This window comes from Mus caroli, chromosome 15 (genome assembly GCF_900094665.2).
Source record: "Mus caroli chromosome 15, CAROLI_EIJ_v1.1, whole genome shotgun sequence".
NCBI classification, from domain to species: domain Eukaryota; kingdom Metazoa; phylum Chordata; class Mammalia; order Rodentia; family Muridae; genus Mus; species Mus caroli.
Genome location: NC_034584.1, coordinates 88,719,877 through 88,741,522, shown reverse-complemented (window position 1 = coordinate 88,741,522; position 21,646 = coordinate 88,719,877). Strand labels below are relative to the sequence as shown.

The 21,646-nt window shown below is 41.3% G+C and overlaps 1 protein-coding gene and 1 non-coding gene across 4 annotated transcripts in view; one reads left to right on the top strand and one right to left on the bottom strand.

The window, feature by feature from the left end:
- Positions 1–21,646, bottom strand: part of Tmem117 (transmembrane protein 117) — a 460,550-nt gene that overhangs the window by 103,006 nt on the left and 335,898 nt on the right. The window lies entirely within an intron of this gene.
- Positions 3,889–4,020, top strand: LOC115029482. Its single transcript, XR_003835056.1, has one exon. It is a non-coding gene; the product is annotated as a small nucleolar RNA SNORA17 (small nucleolar RNA).

The window sequence follows — 21,646 nt, the reverse complement described above, 5'->3', positions numbered from 1 at the left end:
TGCAATCTGATCAATCAATGACATAGTTCAACAATTAATTTTTTTATGAAACAGAAACAAAAGAAAACTCATATAGTCAAGCTCTATGGGATACATGTCCAGAAGGAAGCCCTCAGCAGGTCATAGAGAGGCGCTCGGCTAGGTCCCCTGCAGTCTGTGCCACTGATGGACAAATGGATACATGTATAATGGATGACGATACTATGTAACACTTAACAACTTAGGAAGGAAAGTATCTCTTGTAACCTGTACTTTCTGTTCAAAAGCAACTGGTGGCAGGTGGGAGCAAAGCTTTGAAGGAGATGGTGGGTGTGTGGCAAGGCTGTCAGGGTTGGCTTCTTTCAGGTGTGCACTGGCCTCCCGACTATCAGCCCTGTTCATTAAATATGGTCAGCAAATGTGCACCAAGTACACCCTCCTAAAGTTCTTTTGAGAGTGGAGCAGAGCCTAATGTAGTGGTACTCAACTGTAATCCCAGCATTGGGGAGGCCGGGGCAGGAGGATTCCAGGTGGGAGGGAACTGGACCCACAGAGGAAGTCTGAGGCCACCATAGACAATATATTTATTGAGAACCTGTCTCAAAATAAAGGCCAGTCAATTGAATTTGTATACCTTGGCAGTGAACAATCTGAAGATGCAATTAAGAAAGATGTCATGGTTGCTTCAAAGAGAACAAAACATTTAGTAATAAGTTTAACAAAAGTTACAAGACCTTAAAGCTTAAAATAATTAAATTTTAAAAAGACCTTAAATAAACAAAAAGATATTCCATGTTGATAGATTAAAAGAATTAATGGTTAAGGTAGAAATATTTCCAAAATTGATACATTTACTTAGTATATAGTCTTTATTCAAATGATAGCTGCCTTATTAGAAGAAACTGACAAGTGCTTCTCAAAATTAATGTGGAAATTGAAGGGATACTAGGCATAAGGGTAGATATATAAATATATATGCATTTATGTATATATACATTTATGCATACATACATTTATGCATACATAAATAAATATATAGGTATGTATACCTATGTATTTATATACAGATCTATATCATATATACATATATATCTATACAGCAAATCCATATAAAATATGTGCATTTATATTATATATATGCCACATATACACGCATATATATGGATTTGGTAAATGGATTTGAAAAACTAGAAACCAACCAACCTGTTGTTGGCCCACTGACTTCTGGGAAAGAGCCAACATCACTTAATGGGGAAAGAACAATGTTTTCATGAATCAAGTTAGTACAATTTTAAAAGACAACCAAAGCAATGGAATCACAAATGACCTCATAGTGTGTGTGTGTGTGTGTGTGTGTGTGTGTGTGTATGTGCGTGTGTAGTGATTAATTCAAAATTAATCAAAGATCTAAACAAAAAGGCTGATATTTTAAAACTCTTAGAAGAAATGCTCAGAAAAGAACCCGCCACCTTGAATTCAGCAGCTACTTCTTAGAAGCGATATACAGAGAGTGAAAATATAGATATATTGGATTGCATCTAAATTAAAATTTTGTGCTTCAAAAGATACCCTTATGTGTCTGTGCTTCAAAGTACAGCTAGGGAAAATGAGATTAGAACTTACAAGGTGGGAGAAAACATTTGCCAATCTTTGTCAAATGAGAGTTTCAGTATGCAGAAAACAGAAAGAATTCTTATAAGTCAAAAGAGAGAGAGAGAGAGAGAGAGAGAGAGAGAGAGAGAGAGAGAGAGAGAGAGAGAGAGAAAGAAGCAATTCAATTTTAAATTGGGTTTTTGTTAAATCCAATTTTAAAATGGGGAAGAATTTTAATGTCACAGCAAGTGGTGTTTGCAAATAGCCAGCAGGTAAGTGGAAAGGTGTGTGGTGGTATTAGTCATAAATGAAATGTAAATCAAAACCATCAGGGGAGGGAACATCCCAGTCAGGAGGAATCTTACATAAAAGCCTCCAGACAGGGATTACTGTGGGATGTGAAGGAAGTAAAAGTTTCACATTGCTGGCAGGGATGTCAAAGGAATGCCACTGCCACTAGCAACAAAGATTAAAAAAAAAATGTACCTTCACCCAAACCCCTTTCCTAGGTTAGATGGGTTCCTGGGTTAAGTAGAACTTTATGGGGTCAGCCAGAAAGAAACACAGAAGGGGCAAACACTCAGTATCTTGAGTCTCTCTCATCTCCTCTAGAATGTGCAGAACAAGCTGATACGGAGTGGGAAACCAGCCTCCAGAGCACCCATTCTGGACTCAAAACACAGCATGCTCGGTTCTACCGTAGGATCTTAGAAACTATCTGGAACAGCTTGATGCAGCTCTGAGCTCTCTCAGTCCCTCTGAAGGTGACAGCCAGCTGTAGGCAAAGGGAGTTCTCTGTTCCATGCTGATTTTCTGGTCCACATTTTACAGTGTCATTAAAGGAGACTTTAACCACGGTCCCTCAGTACTCTGTACTGCAATGTTTGGCGAAGAGGGAGGCTTCTATAATGTTGTGTTCTCATTCTCTGTACATCTTTCCTTCTCAGCTCAGCAACACATGCAAGCACAAAAAATATGGTTTATACCTAGTATACATCAACAGAGTAAAAAGCTTTAAGTGATTCATTATAATTTAAAGGTTTTATTAATTTAGTGTGTTTACAATTACAAATATAATATATGCCATGGTGTGTGTCCACACATGTGTGGCTGTATGTGTGTGTATGTATGTGTGTGTATTATGTGTATATATGCATGTATGTGTATGTATATATGTTTGTGAGTGTGCATGTGTGTGTGTGTGTTCATGTGTGAAGAAGGTCAGAGGACAACTTGTGTGGGACCCTGTGATAATTTGTATATGTTCGGCCCAGTGAGTAGCACTATTAGAAGGTATGGCCCTGTTTGAGTAGGTGTGGCCTTGTTAGAGTAAGTGTGTCAGTATGGGCGTGGGCTTTAAGACCCTCATCCTAGCTGCCTGGAAGTCAGTAGTCTGCTAACATCTTTCAGATGAAGATGTAGAACTCTCAGCTCAGCCTGCACCATGCCTGCCTGGATGCTGTCATGCTCCCAACTTGATGATAATGGACTGAAGCTCTGAACCTGTAAGCCAGCCCCAATTAAATGTTGTCCTTTATAAGAGTTGCCTTGGTCATGGTGTCTGCTCACAGTAGTAAAACCCTAAGACAGAGCCCATCCATACTTTCATTCCATGTGGTCCTGAGGATTGAACTCAGGTCTTCAGACTTGTTAGCAATTGCTTTACGTGGTAACCCATTTCACTATCCCTCTGCTGATTAAACACACAAAAACAGCAATCTAATTCTATTGTTTACTTGCTATTGTTGTGAATATTTTGGGGGTTCCTTTTTTTTTCTTTTTCTTTTATTTATTTTCATTGTTGTTGTTGTTGTTTTGATTTTGTCAGCTTATGTCCTAAAAAGAACTAAGCCAACCAAACCTGTGCTCACTTTAACTCTTTTTAAAGATCTTGAACACTTTGCCTAATTGTAAGAAATGTATATGGTGCTGTTAGTGTATGTATTGTTTATATGTGCTTTTATTCTTATATTGTTTGCTGGATATCGAATTGCTTTGTAAGTGTTCGTGTAAGTTATCATTGGTAAGTCAAGTCCAACTTCTTTTCAGTTAGTAGTAGAACAAAAAGGTTTAAGGGGAAAAAATAAAAGCTTCAACTCCAACAGCCTTATTAGTTAAGCTTGGTTACTGTGTCAATATGCCAACTAAAGACACACAGTAGGAGACAAACAAGGAGATAGTTAAGGATGTGCTCACATTGAAGAGACTAAAAGAGCTGTTTCGGGATCCTAGATCTTTCATTTGGGAGTATTCACAGAGTAAAAATAATTAGGGCAGGGCATATAACCAGGCTATTGGGTCAAGATGTTGAATCATACTGGCCACTAGAGGCGCTGCAGGTGTGGCTGCTGTGCCACACCTGCCTCATGAGGTGGGAGAGAGAAAAAGGCTATACCCATGCTCCACGTTCTGACCTGTGAACATCTACGTGATTAGTAGCCTGATACTTCCTGGAAAAAGCAAGCCTGAGATGACAACCAATCCAGCACCAGGAGGTCCAAACGGAGAGCTAACCTGAGATGCCCACCAGGCTGGCACTGTGCAGGTCTGGATGGGCTCCCAAGGAGGGGGGCTAGGAGGAGACAAGATAAGTCCCACCTGGGGTTGCATGGCTCTGGCAGCGTGACACATGACTCCGCATGGGGGTCAAAGGGTGAGCCTGGGCAAGAAAGGAGCCCAAGAGGACTGCAACTCTTGCATCTTGGGGCCGGGACAGGGAGCTAGCCAGACATGACCACCATTCCCGCGCTTTGCAGAGGAAGTGAGTGTTGGAGAAACGGAAGAGAAAGAGAAACAGAATGATGTGGGCACAGTAGGGAGAGGCAGAACTGGAGACTCAAGGGTGGTGAGGAACAGCCTGATATGAGTAGCTGGGGATGCTACCTGGGACCACAGTGGAGTCCTGGCCTGTGGTGCCACCAGGGGCCTTGGCTGGGCACAGGGCAGTGCAGCAGCGTTTGTTACCACCAAAAGCCAGGTGGATGTCTTCAGTCTGGGCTGCAGCCTAGGGACATGTTGACTTCTGAGGGCTGTGCACAACTGGCCTCAGCCTTTAATTGGGCATTGTGGGAGAGCTGGCCCTGGAGGCATGAAAGCAGGAGAGCTGACCCTGCCCTTCACCACTTCCAGCACTCTAAAGAGTGGACCCTGCAGCTCATCTGGGCAGCACAGTAGAGCTGCCCCAGCTAGTGGAGGTACAGGTAAGCTGGCCCAGAGGGTATGATGCTGGAAACCTGGCCCTGCCACTCATCTGCTGGGAGGTGACATGGGAGAGGGAGAAATGGCCCCCTCTTTCCCCTTGCTCTCTACAGAAGGCAGGAGACCAGGCTCTGAGGTCATCAGAGTGTAAGGGCAGGCTCTGCCCTCAACTACTACAGAGAGTAGGGCCCTGCTTCTCATCTACTGCAGTACTTGGGGAAGCAGGCCCTGTATCTCCCATATGTAACATAGAGCTGGCCCTGGATATGGGGGTTGCAAGAGAGCTGGCCTGAGAGTGTGAGCTTGAGAGAGCCAGCTTTGCCTCTCTTCGGCTGTACAGCAGTGGGCCTTCTTCCCTTCCTGCATCCTTACCACCTATGGCAAGCTGGAATCATGAGAGTGGGATAACAGGCCCTGTCCATCACTGGTTACAACATGTGGGATAGTAGGCTCTGCATCTTACCTGGGCAACAAGGTAGTGCTGGCTCTAGATGTGGAGGGTGTGGGTGAGCTGGCCCCTAGGTTATAACAGGAGAAGAGCTGGCCCTGCCCCTCACCTGGTACAGCACTGGGAGAGTAAGCCCTGAACCTTCTTCCCTGGCAGCATAGTAGAGCTGGCTCTGATGATACCATGAGCATAGGAGACCTGACTCTGTCCCTTGCTAGCTCCGTTCCTTGTGGCATTGAATGGACCAGCCATATCAGGAAAGGAGAGCTTGCCCCAGTGCTGAGGGTGTGTAAGAACTGGCAGGCTGACCAGCTCAGATACCTCTCAGGCCCAGATTTAGGGCTTTAGTTGCTCCACCCATCATCTACCCTATTGACGAACTGCTGGAGGGCATGAAGGGACAAGTCCTACAGATCCAAAACTACAGGATCTCCATGACACAGGGCAACCACCGGATATCCAAGAGGAGACCCAGTGAGTATATTAATAGCATACCTGAAGCCAGAGGCCCTAATCCAACCAGATCAACAATTCACTGCAATAAACATTTGCCAGCAAAGAAGGGTGGACAAAGGGGAATGCTGTGGGACACGCTGTGACACACTACAGTTCTACAAGATCTTTTTTCTCTGTTGTGGGGGAGGTTACAAGGATGGGTGGAGGGCAGGTATGGAAGGAGAGGGAGATGAGTGGGCTTGTGGTATATGACATGAAATTCACAAAGAGCCAATGAAAAGTTCTTCACAAAGATTGAATCGTTGCAAAGTATTCCATCCTGACTCTATGAGATCATCCAAAAGAACCGCACTGCAGTTGGTTTTGGATATTTGCTATATTTTGGATGCAAGGCTCATTTCAAAGATTACAAAGATCTCTCTAAGATCTTACCTTACCCTATAATTAGTAAGCATGCAGTTAGATCAATAGGTAAAAAAAATGCCAAAAAATTTACCCTGCTTTGGTTGCCTAATGAACCCAATTGAAAGCAAATGCTTGTTAACAAAAGCATTCTAACACCTAATTATCCATTTACAACAACTACAAAAATGTTTCATTAAGTATTGATCTTCTCTTAGGAAAGTTAAGAAAAGTATTTCATTACAAAAATAAAGCTAGATTGGGTTTTTAAAATCTTTTCACTAAATAAGAAATTGAAACCAGGAATTAGACCGAAGCAAAAGTCAGATGTATTCACATAAGATCTGAGGCCTTAGCAGAGACGAATCCATCAATCCGTAACCTGCCCACCCCCATGCTTGCCTTAGCATGTTTGAAAAAAAAAGTCTTGATGTATTACTTTCTTCATCTGTCACTATAAAAACTTCATAAAACTGTTACCACACTGGAACATAGAATCTAGGGGTAATATAATTCTTTACTTGTGGTCTGTGATAATATTTGGCTTCAGAGTAAGCAGACTTGCTTCCTTTGAGGTAAAAAAGCCATTTCATGTGTTCACCTGCCTCTTGAGGTCTATTTCCAGCTATTTAGTTTCCAAAGAAATAAAAACGTATAGCCACAGATAAACGTTTGCATGAATGTTCATAGGAGCAATATTTGTTAGGTTTAAAAACAGAAATGATTCGGAAAAGAGGCTAAGCCTGTAGGGCAAGATGGTGGCATGTGCAGCACTGTGTTCCCTCTCGACTGCTGGCTCCTGCCCAAGTCTCAGGCAGTCCTGAAACAAGTTCAAAGTTCTTTTTCCAGGAGCCACCCAATGCCAAACCTGACTGGCTGAAAGTTGGGCTGATCTTGGGCACGGATTTCTGTGAATTTATCTCCTCAAAATACCCAAAGCATCCAAACTGATTTGGAGTATAAGAGACGAAACAGATTGGAATAAACAATGGCTATATTACTGTAGTCTTCATGTCATGATAGTGGTCTTCCCATCCTTTGAGTTGTGGATTGGGGAGGAGAGTTATATGTGAATATGTATCCAGTTAGGTCAATGTATGCATTTTACATCATTAAGAACATAAAAGTAATTAAGTTCTTCAAAAAAATAGGAACAACTCGAATATCAATCAACTAATGAAAGAAGGATTATAATACAATGTTTATTGTGAATACAAAAGGGTTGTTGAAAACTGTTCCCTACGGGGAAAATTTGAAGGCATCTGCTAAGTAAAAGGAAGCTAACCACGAAAAACCATGCAGTGTGTCTTATCACTAATGTAGCGTATATAGAATTGGCAAAGACACACAGAAAACACAGACTAGTGATGGCTGTCAGACCCTGTTGTGAATGGATATATTTCCTGAGCACTCTCTAGGATGATGATAATGTCTTAGAAAGTAGTAGAGACTGGGGTTTCCTGGTGTTAGAGATGTACTAAATGCTGACTAAGTACCATGTGCTTAAAAATAGTTCATTGTATGTTATAACAATTTCCCCTCAATGGGAGAATAAAGTTTTGGGGAAAACATCCCCACTTTCTGAATTTATTCATTGTCTCTATCTCCACTACACACACTGAATCTAAGCTACTCTTTCCTGTCCCTTACCTGGGTCACTGACACTCATACAAATGGAATAAGTGCTTAGATTTCTCCCCCCTATAACAAACACTCTATGAAGCAGCCAAAAGGACCTTTCAACTCAAAACAGGCCACCCTCCTTGTTTCCTTACTTGAAACAGAGCCCACTCTGCCTCAGCTCTACAGGACAAGATGGTAAGCCTTCTTTATGGTATACCTCTTGTTCCCTGCCCTCTGCCCTGCCCTTGATGATACTGAGCTGCACCCTGCTGAAGTGGAAGTTTCTGGATATGTCAGGCGATACAGACAAGTGGTGCTTTGCTAAGGCAAGACCCATAGGAAGACATGTGACTTTTGGAGAGAGTATAAATAGGACTCAATGGACAGTGCTGGGGAGCTTACATAGCTAGCGTTGCGATGCCTCTTTGGTCTTGCATCTCTGTTGATCTTCACTTACTTGAAAGAGGCCTAGCTGTTTCTGCTGGATCGCACCACCACTGCTGGCTGTGGATTCATGTCTGGTATCCTGACACTACTGAACTAGATTGCTGGTATCCTGACAACGGAGACTGGAATTGTCCCCAAAGAGCTACATCTAAACAGGTCCACATCTCCTTGTCCTATTTACTGTCTTTTCTCGCCTACCTTTGGACAGTGGGCTACAAGGGGGCCGAAGCATTTGAGAACCCTTATTAAAAGTAGGTTTTAAAGAAAATCTGAGCCTACACCCTACTGTGGGGACTTTGGGTTACCTGTCCCCCATCATTTCTGAGCTGTCTTGCTGTAGTACAGTGCTCAGTTTACACCTCAGTAATGAGGTCTCTAAACTTCCTTGTAAAAGAAAACCCATAAACACTCTTTCTCGGGACACCCCACAGCACATCTTGACAAGCTGTATTTACACGCCGATCCCCATCCCACCTCCCATCCCTAGAAGGCAGGTTTTATAGTTTCTAATCCCAGTTCTGTCACTTCCAAAATAACATATTTTATCTATACATAATTTGTAGGGTTGTGTGGTTTAAAAATAGCATTTATTGAAAAATGCTCAAAATCTTCAGTGCAAGCTAACAGGCTGTCGGTCACATTTGCTAGGTACCATTACTAATTATTTTAGATCCTTTTGATGTAATCTGGCAAATTGTCATAGTATTGTTATTTGTTTTCTGTCAGTTTGGTGGCATATGTGTCATGTATTTTGTGCTTAAGGGCAGCTATGTCCATCTGATTCATAAACCATCTAAATAGCAAAGGCTTACTGTATTGCCTACCTACCTTCTCAGTGTGTGATCAGCTACTGTTGCCTTCCTTACGTTCTCCCTTCAGTTCCTTGCCAAGGACATCCTCCTATGAGGGATCTGCAAGCAGCCTTTCCCATAGAGTCACCCTTACACACCAGCAAAGGAACATCACAGGGCAGTCTGCATAGCTTCCTAACATTTAAGCAAGACTGTCTCCATAGGCTTTATTTTTAAACATGACTACAAACCTTCAAGAAAATGTGAAGTAGAAATTTCTGGTTTCTTTGGAGACTCAGGTGTGTCATGTGATATTTGTCTTGTGAGAGGATGTTTGGCTGAAGTGGGCACACGAGAGGGCATGGGATGTTTTGCTGGAGCATACACTTGAGAGGGTGCATGATGTTTGGAAAGAGTATCAATGGAACCCCATAAACAGTGAGAGGATGCCTTGCTCTGCAACTGGAAAGCTCCATTGGTCTTTGCTGATCTTCAGTTGTTGTGATTTCATAGAGAGAAATGTAACAAAGAGCTTCTCGTGGTATCCTGGCTGCTTCTTGTAGCTTCCACTGGCTCATGCCAATTTGTCAGAGCTTCAAGGTTCCTTCTGGATCAAGCCACTGCTACTTACTCATGCTTGGTGTTTGCTATTAGACTGGACTAGTGATATCCTGACAAAGAAGACTGGAATCACTCCAAAGAACTACTTCTAAATGGGTCCACAACCCCATTGTCCTATAAACATATTTCTCCCTTACCTTTGCTTGATGGGCTAGAATGGAGGTTGAAGTGTTAAAGAGCCCTAAATAAAGTAGGCTTTGAAAACTCTAAGCCTACACAAATGCTCTACCAAATGGATCCAATTATTTAAAAATATCATAGAGATTTTTATGTTACACTAAAACCTTTGGGTCTCATAAAGGCCTCAACTTCAGATTTTGAGTGTTTACATATTATTTCATACTCTGCCTCCAGTGGGATATAGAAAGATTAGTGGTTGAGACAGACCCAGGTCTGAACAGTCTCTTGCTTTTTCTCTATGGAATTTAGTTAAGATGTTTAACAGATGGCTGCTTCTCTGGCTGCCGAGACCAATCATGGTGTTTCTCATCTGCAGAATCAGGAAGGGGTGAGGTGGGTTGGAAGATCATTAAAAACAAAACCAAGAATCCCTCTCCATGAAAAGATGCCCATCTCTTTCCCTTTCACCTTCATGTTGTCTGAAGTGCAAATTGTCAAGGCTAATCATGATCACTAAGAATAGCTGAAAAACTACACTCCAAGTAGACATTTTTGCTCACTATACTGAGTAGTAAATTCTAAACCCATTGTTTCCCATTATTTTACTTCATTTCTTTTTTTTTTAATTAATAAAAGGATTGAAATTAGAGGATGTAAGACATAAAGGGAAAAGATGGAGGAAGGCATGCTGGAAAATATGGTGCTCGTATATGAAAATCCTCCATATCTTCTCTCTCTCTCTCTCTCTCTCTCTCTCTCTCTCTCTCTCTCTCTCTCTCTCTCTCTCTCTCTCTCTCTCTCTCTCTCTCTCTCTGTCTCTCTAAGTTAACACACACACACACTCCTACTTAGTATTGCTCTAATGTGCACATGTTTAGAGCAGATCCAGTTGGGACCAGGTAACCTGCCTAACCTATAGGGAGCGCATCCCTGTAGGAGACAGATGCTTCCTCTCTCAGAAGCTAACCATATGCCTTTCACTCTCCATCTATGGGTGGGATTTTGTGCTACTTCTGCTTTCTTATTGGTGTGCCAACTGATATTGCCATTACACTGGCAACATTTAGGCAACAGGACTGTTGAGATTTCATGAGTTCAGTATCCCTATCTGAAAGACATCACCTGATAGTGCCTTGGTCCTCTGGCTCTTACAATCTTCCCACTGATTTCATCCATGGTGTGATCTGAATCTTTGGCTAGGAGTTGTGTTATAGATGTACCAGTTGAGGCTGGGTACCCCAGAATCCCTATCTCTATTTTGATCACTTGTGGATCTTTATGGAGCCTTGGCCTGAAAGGGAAGAAGGAGGAAGAGGAAGAGGAGGAGGAGATGATGATGATGGTGGTGGTGGTGATGATGATGGTGATTTTTTTTTTTGACTAAGAGTAATAACTTCACCTAGACTTAAGGCCTGCTTATTAGGAGGGGACTTATGCATAACACTATAAAGCTGCCCAACTAGCCATGGATAGATTAGTCATAGACTCTGGAGGAGAACTGATAGTGTCATTTTTCTAAACCAGTATATTATTAACTTTATTCTAAACACCTCGCCTTATATGCCCCCAAGTAATTTTTAATATAAAAATTGCCGAGACCAAGGAGATGTCTCAATGAGTAAAATGCAGCAGCAAAGCTTAAGTGTGGGTCCATCCCCAGCACCCACAGAAAATAAATAAATAGGAATGAGAAGCCAGGCCTTGTGGTGTGCTTCTGTGGCTTGAGCACAGGAGAGAGGGGGCAGACACCAGCTGATCCCTGGATTCATTGGCCAATCAGCCTAACCAAATCAAGAATGTATGAGCTCCAGGCTCAGTGAGAGAAATGATCTCAAAATGTAAAGTGGAGAGCACACTCAATATCAATTTCTGGTTTCGAATGTATGTGTATGCACGTGCGTGTGCGCACACACACACTACACAATTGGTAATGTTAGTTTTTAATATTGGCACATTTACTATTTATTCACTGCATTGGTAAGTGTGTGCAGAGGAATATTTGGATAAGGAACCATCTCTAAAGATGTGTGATCTCTTGAAGCTCACAGAATGATTACTGTCCTTTTTTTTTTTTAATTTTTTTTTATTACGTATTTTCCTCAATTACATTTCCAATGCTATCCCAAAAGTCCCCCATACCCTCCCCCCCACTTCCCTACCCACCCATTCCCACTTTTTGGCCCTGGCATTCCCCTGTACTGGGGCATATAAAGTTTGTGTGTCCAATGGGCCTCTCTTTCCAGTGATGGCCGACTAGGCCATCTTTTGATACATATGCAGCTAGAGTCAAGAGCTCCGGGGTTCTGGTTAGTTCATAATGTTGTTGCACCTACAGGGTTGCAGATCCCTTTAGCTCCTTGGGTACTTTCTCTAGCTCCTCCATTGGGGGCCCTGTGATCCATCCAATAGCTGACTGTGAGCATCCACTTCTGCGTTACTGTCCTTAAGGTTGGAGAAGTCTGGGTTGCTTTCAGCAGCCATCATTGCGATCACCTCCATCACCATAACACATCAGTAGACTTCAGGTAGTCCTTGAAATAGTCAGCACCTTAACAGACTTCCCAGAATGCCTGAATGGTAGGTGCATAAGGAGAGGTGAATGGACCGTGCAGACTTACCATAATTTTGATCCTAACTTAGGTACATAGCCTTCACATCGAAGATTTTGAACTATCTAGACTAGGTTTCTTTATCTTATAACAAGGGTTATGTTAATAACATGAAAATTTATTGTGTTGTATAGAAAGCACAACTATGTATATAATATACTCAATACATGGTAGGGAGAGCTGAAAGCTATAATAATATATAACTTAAGAGTCAGGATAGTCCAGAGATATAACCAAACACAACTGGCAAAAAAAAAAAAAAATCAATGAAATGTTTCCAAATGCTATTCTGCTATACTAATAATCAGGAGTCTAGCACAATTGTCACTAGAGAGGCTTCATCAAGCAACTGATGGAAACAGATGCAGAGACCCACAGCCAACATTAAGCTGAGATTAGGGAATCTGAAGGACGAAGGATTATAGGAGCCAGAGGGGTCAAGGACACCACAAGAAAACCCATAGAATCAACTAACCTGGGCTAAAAGGGCAACTCAGACTGAAATGCCAACCAAGGAACCTTCATAAGACTGACCTAGGTCTGCTGCACATATGTCACCATTGTGGAGCTTGATCTTTTCATGAGGCTCCTAACAGTGGGAGCAGGGGCTGCCTCTGACTCTGTTGTCTGCCTCTGGGACTCTTTCCTCCTACGAGATTGCCTCCTCTAGCCTTAAAAGGAGAGGAGGTGCCTAGTCCTTACTGCAACTTGATATGCCATGACTGGTTGATATGCATGGAGGCCTGCCCTTCCCTGAAGAGAAACAGAAGAGGAATGTATTGGGTGGGAGGAGAAGGAGAAGGACTGAGAGGAGAGAAAGGAGAGCAAATTGTAGTCATCATGTATAAACAAACAAACAAACAAACAAATAAATAAATTAGAATAAGAAATTCCACTTCACATTAAAACAAAACGCAAGGGCCTAGAAGGTAGCTCAGAGGTTCAAAGCACATGCTGCTTTTACAGAGGACACAGTTTGGTTCCCAGAATCACATTGCAGTTCTTACCAGCCTGTAATCCTAGTTCCAGGAGATCTTACCCTCCACTTCTGGGTTCCATGGGCTCCTATACACATAGGATCCACATAAACTAATGCAGACACTTGCACATGCACACACGTACATGCACACACACCACACACACACACAATGGAGCTTACCTGTGTCATAGATATCTGGGCAAGAACAAAAAGCTCAAGTAGGGCATATATCTATAATCTCAACATCTTGAAGCTAAAAGCTAGAAGATCCCAAGTTCAAGACCAGCCTGGGCTACACAGTGAGATCCCATCTCAAAAGCACAAGAAAACAAGTAATCCCAAAACCGAAAGGAAAAGAACAAAAGAGAAGAAAAGAAAAGAATATGAAAGGAAAGAAGAGGAGAGAGAAGGAGGGAAGGGATAAAAGAAGGGGAAGGGGATGAGGGGCTGCAAAGACCTGGGAAGACCACAAAATAAACAAGATGGCTGATATGAAAAACAAAGATGTTTATCCAAAAGCATGAGCCTTATGTGTAAGACTTAATTTCCCCAAAGTCCTATATTTTAAAGTGAAAAAGAAAATGTGGTGTTTTAACTTCAGCAATGATTATTTATTCTAATATATTGAAATTCTTATCCTTATAATGCCTAAGCAGTATAGGTTCGTGAACTTGTTTTCCACTGTTTGTGTTTTTCCATTGACACTTGGACCGTGATCAGTATGCCTTACACACTGCTTGTCTCACCTTGAACATGTGTGAAGGACTCAGCACCTATGTGCAGAAAGAGGTTCCCATGCAAAGAAATGCAGGTCAATGTAAAATCTGAAGGAGTTAGCTGGTTATCGTGTTATTGGCCTTACTATCCCAGCCGCTTGTGGATAGTGTCTCTTCTCACTGAGAGCTTTAAAGGAACAATGTCTCTTGAACTGTGAAGAGCTTCCCAAGGTAAAATGTAATTACCGATGTTTTGAACCCATCTTTAATGTTTCTTCAAAGACTTTAAATAAATATAGAATCTTTCATCTAACAAGGTTGATTTTTCTTCTGTAAGAGTTTAAATAAAAGAAATGTCAAAACACTCTAATCTTTTTTCCCTAGTGATGCCTTAATGTTAAAAATATAACTCTAGAATACACACCATATGCCATGAGGGAGGGAGAAAATAATTGTATAAATGAATCGGCTATAGGAACTACACCTTTTAGAGCTCTTGAAAGAAGCAGAGCAGGCATTACAAAACATTTGCCTATCGCATATCATAGGCAGTATAGTTGATGACAAGAACCGAAGCCAAGGTGAACACACAAACACAGAAATTTCAAAACATGCTGAAGGAGTGGGAGACTCCTGCAAGCTCTGGGAGGCTTTATGTGGACACAGGTAAAATGGACGTCACAGGACTGGGGTGGATCAGTAGTTACACACTTGCTAGGCAAGCACAGGGCCTGAGTCAGAATGCCCAGAACCTTTATGACACCATTTGTCCAATCCTAGAACTCCTAGCAGAAGATGAGAGACAGAGACAAGAGAATCCCCAGATGCTCAAAGATCAGGCAGCCTGGCAGATACAGCACTGAACAAGAGACTTGTCTCAAACAAGGCAAGGACAAATAGCAGGGATCTACTCACATACATGCAACACACACATATGCACACACATGTACGTGCACACATGGACTCACACATACACACACACATGCATACACACACATACGCATGTGCACACACATGCACATATACATGAACACACATATACACATGCACAAACACACATGCACACATACATACACAGGCACATAGGCTTGCACACACAAGTACACAAATATCTGCACACACATGTACACACATATATGCACACACATGCATGTATACACACATGCATGCACATAATGAAAAATATAAAAAATTATGCCATAGACATACTTTGCTCATAAATGGCTACTTTTTGCCTACTCAAAATGCACAGTACTTGTGGAAATAAATTAGAAGCTAAGCTTAAAAATAAAGAAATTACTAGAAAATGGTAATTAACATTCTAACACAAAATATTATACTATGTTTTAATCTTTGCAAAAAGGTAATAAGTATTAATAGTCCCAACTTTCCCTAATCTGTCTCTTTTAAATAAATAAGATCATGATTATTCTTTTTTTTTTTTTTTGGTTTGGTTTTTTCGAGACAGGGTTTCTCTGTATAGGCCTGGCTGAAACACACTTTGTAGACCAGGCTGGCCTTGAACTCAGAAATCTGCCTGTCTCTGCCTCCCAAGTGCTGGGATTAAAGGCGTGCGTCACCACTGCCCAGAGATCATGATTATTCTAAAAGAGATTGAAAATTAACAAAAGTATGTCTTGCAGCAAGAACAGTCAAAAGATTACAGCGGAAAAAAAATTTCAGCCCAAGCTCCAAACAGAAATGTGTACTCTATATATTTTATTTTAAAAGAGAAGTATGGTATTTTCTCATGGAAATTACATATCTTATTATTCTGTAAAGGAAATGTTCAATAAAATCCTCCTTCATGATATTCTGTGTCAGGGTGTAGAACTAGAAATGAGAGTATTTCGCAGCACCTAGTTGGGAGTCGCTGATTTAATTTTAGGGTGCCCAGGACAGTAGTTTGCAATGAAATCTGTAATATAATTTGCTCCAATATCATTGGAAATTCTGGCCATGATAGAATTTTTATAGAGAAAAAAATTCAAAGTCTGATGCTACTAGCAAATATAATTCTAAGTTATTGCTCCTTTGGGGATACAATCCTAGCAGGGAGTCAAGGACGGGAGAGGCAGTGTCTGCCACTACTGGAAATAGCTATAAAGAGAAGGTACAATGTTCAGACCTGAGCCCAGGATAGAGCTTCAAGCCCAGAACAACAGACAACATGTATAGCCGAGACAGTGCAGGAGTGATGGAAGGGATCAGGGGTGAGTAAATGCAGATGAATGGCTCAGCTCAAATGCAAGACATTAACAGTTCTAGAGCATCAGTTCTAGAGCCACCATAAGAGAAAATCTCCCCACAGGGGTACAACACTGCCTTTTTTGCCTCGGTGATATAGTTTCTTCTGTGACCTAAGAGTTTATTAATTGTGTATAAATGTTATATTAGTTAGAGTTTACTAGAGGAACAGAATTTGTAGAATATTGATGTTCTACACACACACACACATACACATACATACACGTGCGCGTGTGCGCGCGCGCGCACACACACACACACACACACACACACACAAGTGGATTTACTAGAATGGCTTACAGGCTGTGTCCAAAAATGCCTGTCTACCAGTGGAAGGTCCAAGCATACAGCATTGTTCATGTTGGATGTCTAAACTGGTCAATATATGCCAGAATCTCAAAGTAGACTATTGCCTGGGAATGGATTTGCCAGAGACCAAGAGAAAGAGACAAGCAGGCAAAGAGAGCAAGCTTCCTTCTTCCATGTCCTTTCTGTCTGGCTTCCAGCAGAATATCTGGTTCTGGTTAAAGGTGGATCTTTCCACCTCTACAGATCTGGATTAAAGGCATTCAGTCCCCCTCAAATGATTCAATTAAGAAAAAAATTAAGAACACTCTCACAGGCGTCCCAGCTACTTGGTTTTCATTCATTTACGGTGTAGTCAGGCGGCTGAGACTAGCAGTCACATTGTTCATTTACAGTGTAGTCAGGCAGCTGAGACTAGCAGTCACGTTGTTACACGGTAAATAACACATAAACCCTTTCTTCCCCTTTGCAGGGAAGTGCTACTAAGGTTATTTCTCTGGGGCAGTAAGAACCTGTCATGAACCTGGGAGAAAGAAAGCTCTGTGCACAGCAGCAGGCAGCCTGTGAAGATGGCGGCTGAATGTAATCCCTTTTTAAAAGACTGCCTCACCCGGGGATCCATCCCATATACAACCAGCAAACCCAGACACTATTGCAGATGCCAGAAAGATTTTGCTTACCGGACCCTGATATAGCTCTCTCTTGTGAGGCTATGCCAGGGCCTGGCAAATACAGAAGTGGATACTCACAGTCATCTATGGATGGAGCCCAGGGCCCCTAATGAAGGAGCTAGAGAAAGTACCCAAGGAGCTGAAAGGTCTTCAACCCTATAGATAGAACAAAAATATGAAATAACCAGTAGCTCCCAGAGCTCATGTCTCTAGCTGCATATGTAGCAGAGGATGGCCTAGTCGACCATCAATGGGAGGAGAGGCCCTTGGTCTTGTGAAGATGATATGCCCCAGTACAGGGGAATGCCAGGGCCAGGAAGCAGGAGTGGGTGGGTTGGGGAGCTGGGGGGGGAGGGTATAGGAGGCTTTGGGGATAGCATTTGGAATGTAAATGAAGAAAATAAATAATAATAATAATAATAATAATAATAATAATAAAAGACTTAAAGCCAAACAGATGGTTAATAACATTGAGACAGTTAAGTCAGCAACCTGTAGAAACAATGGTGTATTAGATGCTGTGAAACACTGACCTTTTAAAATAAAAATATTAATTATTTCAAATAATCCTATTCACAGAAACAAACCATGTAAAAAAATGTTCGAATTATGTAATATTACTATCTATCTATGCTTTTAGATTACTTGAGGAGGAGATTGTGACATCATACTAAATTTGAATACATTGCGTCCCTACCACATGTTACACTTGATATAAAACCCAAGAATGCACAGCAGTAAAGTTACTTTAAGGCAGTAAAGTTCTCCACTGTGCACATTCAAATCGAAACTCCCAGGAAACAGACAAGTATTCTGTGCCACTTCACCTTGTGATTCTGATGTGGAGTAAACCACCCGAGACCAAACCTGGGATTTGGCTTTGTTGAAACATGTGAGGTGTATGGTTTTCCTTCCCTCTTATTTAAAAGGTTAAAATATGACATTTTGGGTCTACATTAAATACCCTGGGTAGTTCAAGCATAATAGTGGGATTCCACATAACAGACAAGAGAGGTTCAATTAAATACTTTAGGCTAAAATTTTAAAGTGAGTAAAATATAACCAAAATACAAGTCTTTATATATAGTCTCTATATACATTTAATATATAAATTTAAATATTTATGTATGCAAATATAGGTACAGGTTTCTATTTAACATGTACATATACGTATGTGTGTTTACACGTATGGGCATATGTGTATTTAAAATGCTTTTCTTTATTTTTTACAAAACTGAACACAATGACAATTCCCCTAACTAGTTTCTTTTTTCTGTAGTAAAACTGGAGACAAATCACTCATGCAGTTAATGTGAAATGGCTCCAAGACCTGAAGCATCGCCTGGATTTATTCCACGACTAACAGCATATCTCATCAGACTGTAACCCTACAGCTCTCCTCGGTGTCCAGCATAACACCCTTGTTCTATCCTCATTCTGAAATATGGAAGCATTTTTCAAAATGTGCTTTCTCCTTTAAAATGTTTAAATTATCATGGAAAATTCAGGAAAAAATGTAGAGCAGAAATAACATCTCTACAATAATGTTATTGTTGTTGTTATTTTGTGGCTGTATTTTTTTAATGAATTTCCTCAATAAGTACGAGTAGGTGTGTGTGGGGGGGTGTTTTCACGTATGTGTGCATGTGCATGCTTCGCACATGTGTGCATGCATGTGCCTGTGTGTATGAGTGATATTTTCTCTCTATGTATTATTAATGTGGTTATGTGTATTGTGTGATTTTTTTCTCTATGAGTAAAAATGTGTGTGGATGATTCTGTGTTTATATTTCTCTGTATATGTGTGTGTGAGACTCTGTGTGTGATGTGTACATGTGTGTGTATGAGAGAGAGATACTTTGTTTGTTTGTTTGTTTGTTTGTGTGGTGTGTATGTGTGAGAAAGAGACAGAAAGACAGAGACAGACTGTGAATGTGTGAGTGTTTGTGTGTGTGTGTGTGTGTGTGTAAAGAGAGAAAGTGAGTGAGAGAGAGAGATTGAGAGATTTTCTCTATAGGTACAAATAAAAGTGTGTGGATGTGTGAGTATGGGCAATTTTTCTCTACAGGTTTGAGTGAAAATATGCATGTGTTGTACATCTGTGTGTACACCCCTGTGTGCATGCACATGTGCACACCCAGGAGGCTACAAACCTAGCACATCAGTGTTTATGCAAGGTCTGAAACTATGTTGTATTTATGACTGTGGCTGTTCTACTTACTTGTGTATGACCTTGAATAAATTATCAAGTCTTCCTATGCCCAGATTTTCTAATCACAATGAGGGAAGAGCAGTAATAATCTCATAGAAACGTGAGACTTGAATGAATTAAGCAAGAAACACCCTGGATGGCCAGCTGCCAAATCAGGAAATACACTTTCAACAGTGGGTTCTATCTTTCAGGAATCTAGCAGTGTATCTGCCTGAGGTACCTGTGCGCCTTACAGCCAACATCTGGAATCTCCGCCGTGAAGGCTCCAGTTTGGAGAAGTCCCATGAAAGGCTGAATGTCCTTCCTCGGTGCTTTTCCAGGTGCAGCTTTGTGACATGTGCAGGAGAGTTATCTGCCCTTGAGGTGGCCTTGTGGGCAGAGCATATGTACCAGACACAATAGGAAGTCCCATTTTAACGGAGATCCTCCCTGAATATCTATTCCAAACATGACAATGACACTAGCAGCAGTTAGCCTACTGTTACGTTTTATGGTCAATACAAGTATTTCAATTTCAAAAATTAAAAGTAGATCTGAATTTCTCTATAATATGCCCCCCTCCCATACTGCACATACTCACCCTGCTCATTAAGGCCTGGTTATCAGTTTTTAAAGCTTGACTTTTTTTTTTTTTTAATTACATGTATTTTGACAAGTGACTGGAGAGCAGTAATGTAATCTTGGTTAAATAGTATTTAACTATTTTAAACCAAAGCTTAAACAGTAACTTATTTTTAAATTTAGGGGCTCAGTATAGAGTGGATTCACTTCTTCTACCCCTTCTCCTTTCTTTCCCCTTTTATTCTCTTTCTGCAGAACCATATTGATTAAAACCACCATGAAATGAAATGTTACTTCATTAGCCTTAAATAATGGACCCAAAAAGGAGATTCGATCCCAGTGTTCAAAGCCATGTAACCAACTAAGTGCCAGGAAACTGATGTGTAATGTAAGAATAAACGAAGAGATAGCATGATTAGGGGAAGGGTTCCTGAAAGGTTGCTGGGAATAGAAGCAGGCCACCGTGCTGAATGTTTGCTTGGTAATAGAGTTTAATGGGTAAGAAATGTGTGTGTGTGGGTGGGGGTGGTCATGCAAGCACAAAATACACAGGATCCAAGTCACCAGGGAGGGAGCATGGTGTACAAGTGAAACACAGCAGAGTGTGTGTAAAATACGCTCTACAGGTTCCAGTTGCAGAAGAAACACATTCAATGATGGCCATAGAGACCAGACATGCAGTAGCCTGAAAGAATCTTTGAAAGCATGGAACTTTCTCAGCTCATAAATTGACCGTGATAGAGCTGTCAATCACCCACTTTTAAACACCTCCCTGGGATTGCAGGTTTCCACTTTAGAGGACCTGTTTCCATCTTCAATCCAGGTAAATTTTATGGTCACGTCTCAGCTTTTCCTTTAACAGTGTTGTAAATCTGTTTCAGAGATGACTATCTAGGCTTTGTCATACATTGTTGGGACACATCATTTCTCATGAGAACGGGTCCTCTCCTCAACAGCATGGTGTTCTAGGAAGAAATAAAAGTGTTGGGCCATGTGCCACAGTAAGAGTGTCTCTCAGATCTTGAAGCCATATGGATTTCTTGCCCATTGTATAAATTCTAGTTGTTTGATAATCCTATGTCCTGGAAACAAAACCTAAATTAATAAGGGAGCAAGTGGAATTCCCCACACATCTAAATGTAACTCCCAGAAAAGTGAGTAACACCCCTTCAGTGCCAAATACCTTTCCTTCCTGGTGATTTATGCAAGCACTAGAACACAGAGCTTGGCACTTTGTCATCATGGTGTTTGTTTCCCCAAATGTTTAACCATTGAGCCAGTCAGTAATCTTGTACCCTATCACACACTAGTGATGTAAAAGACAGGTTTCTTTTCATGAAAGAGAAAAACAATGGACTGAACATAGAGACTGGAGTAATTCCGCAAGTGAATGGGTGGTAGCTAGTCTAGATCCTACTGCTGTGAGCAGAGTTGATGGTGGGTGAGCTCTGAAACTTTCCACCAATGAGCTGAGACTTCCTGGCTTGAGCCTAACACTGCTGGATCTATTACTGAAGTGGTGTTCATATCTTTTTTTTTTTAATTAGGTATTTTCTTAATTTACATTTCCAATGATATCCCAAAAGTCCCCCATATCCCCCCCTCCCCCGACTCCCCTACCCAACCACTCCCACTTCTTGGCCCTGGCATTCCCCTGTACTGAGGCA